Source organism: Apium graveolens, chromosome 3 (assembly GCF_009905375.1).
Source record: "Apium graveolens cultivar Ventura chromosome 3, ASM990537v1, whole genome shotgun sequence".
NCBI classification, from domain to species: Eukaryota; Viridiplantae; Streptophyta; class Magnoliopsida; order Apiales; family Apiaceae; genus Apium; species Apium graveolens.
In genome coordinates this window covers 227,211,776-227,213,582 of record NC_133649.1, presented here as the reverse complement: position 1 = coordinate 227,213,582, position 1,807 = coordinate 227,211,776, and the positions used below count along the sequence as shown (strand labels likewise).

The following is a 1,807-nucleotide window of genomic DNA, read 5'->3' as shown; positions in this document are numbered from 1 at the left end:
CACATTAGCTTCAACTCCTCTAATTCATATTTTTTATTAGCTTGTTGCAACTGAAGTTGCTGTCTCGGTGCATATTGCGGTTGCTCAAAACCAGGGGGTTGTACTGCTTAGCTGGGTACTGCTGATAAGGCTGTTAAACTGCATTCTGGGCATTGCTCCAACTGAAATTAGGATAATTGCGATGGTTGGGATGATAAGTGGCTGGCACAGGTTGTTGCAAATGTTGAAAGTTGCTCACAAACTGAGCTGATTCACTAGAAATTGTGCACTAATCAGTCTTATGGGCACTAGCACAAAGCTCACAGACACTAGCAGTTTGATTAACTCGATAATTAGCCAAAGTGTCCACCTTCATCGTCAGAGCCTTAAGTTGGGCAGCTATAGCAGTTGCTGCATCCAACTCCAGAATTCCTGCTACCTTTCCCCGAGTCAGTCTCTGAGAAGGATTCTGGTACTCATTAGCAGCCATCAGTTCAATAAGTTCATAAGCTTCATCTTAGCTCTTAGCCCACAAGGCTCCTCCTGATGCTGCATCGAGCATGGGTCTGGAAGTAGCACCCAATCCATTATAGAAACAGTTAATAATCATCCAATCAGACATGCCATGGTGTGGGCACTTCCTTAGCATCTCCTTATATCGATCCCAATCCTCACACAAAGATTCTCCTATTTGCTGAGCAAACTGAGTAAGAGCATTCCTGATTGCAGCAGTCTTTGCCATAGGGAAGAATTTAGTGATAAAATTTTGAGCAAGATCTTCCCAAGTGGTGATAGACCCTGCTGGTAGAGAATGTAACCAACACTTAGCTTTATCCCTTAGAGAGAATGGGAAGAGTCGCAGTTTGATAGCATCTTCAGTCACATCATTGAACTTGAAAGTGTCGCAGATCTCGATGAAATCCCTGATGTGCATGTTGGGGTCTTTAGTAGGAGAACCCCCAAACTGAACTGAGTCCTGTATCATCTGAATCGTGCTTGACTTGATATCAAAAGTGTTAGCCCTGATGGTTGGCCTGATGATGCTTGAATGAATGTCATTGATCTTAGGCTGAGAATAGTCCATCAAAGCCTTAGGATTTTTTGCTTGATCACCCATCTCTACTAAAGCTGGTTCCTCGACTTTCACTTCTTCTTCTACCTTCTTTTCTTCTTCAAAAAATTCCTTTCGAACTACCACAACTTCTTCCTCGACTTTATCCAGTGTTCTTTTACTAGTACACGAACGCGTATGCATATACCCTCACTAGAGTACCTGAAATAAGCAAGGAAATGAATAAGTAACAATGTCCGAGTCAATGAACTTTAACGACCACTGATGGAAAACACATAAACTATAAATTAACACTGTAGTCCCCGGTAGTGGCGCCAAAAACTTGTTAGTCGCTAAACATGCGCTAATAATACACCCAAGTATACGCGTTCGCAAGTAGTATAGAATCTTTTCTAGTTCGTTCCCACAGAGACTGGCTTGGTTAACTAATTAATTCACACACTTAAGCAACAATGTATGGTTATTATTCAATGCTAAGACGATAACAAATTGAGGTTGTTTAAAACTAAGAATTAAGCTAACAATTATAACTAAGAGAATAAGATTGACTGAATTAATATATATGACAAATATGGGTATCTAACTTCATTAAATACTTCATTCAATAGCCTTATTGTTCTTAATCTTAGCATGCAATGGTGATGACACTAATCAGATGACACGAAACTGATAAATGCCAACTTTCGTTGCACGAGTACCATACTACCAGACATCCACAAAAGAGATAGAAGCTGAATAGACACCAATTATATTGAG

General features: G+C 40.2%; 1 non-coding gene across 1 annotated transcript; it reads left to right on the top strand.

Moving 5' to 3' along the window:
* Positions 1–599: 599 nt before the first annotated feature.
* Positions 600–706, top strand: LOC141716354 (small nucleolar RNA R71). The gene has a single exon (XR_012573066.1). It is a non-coding gene; the product is annotated as a small nucleolar RNA R71 (small nucleolar RNA).
* Positions 707–1,807: the final 1,101 nt, after the last annotated feature.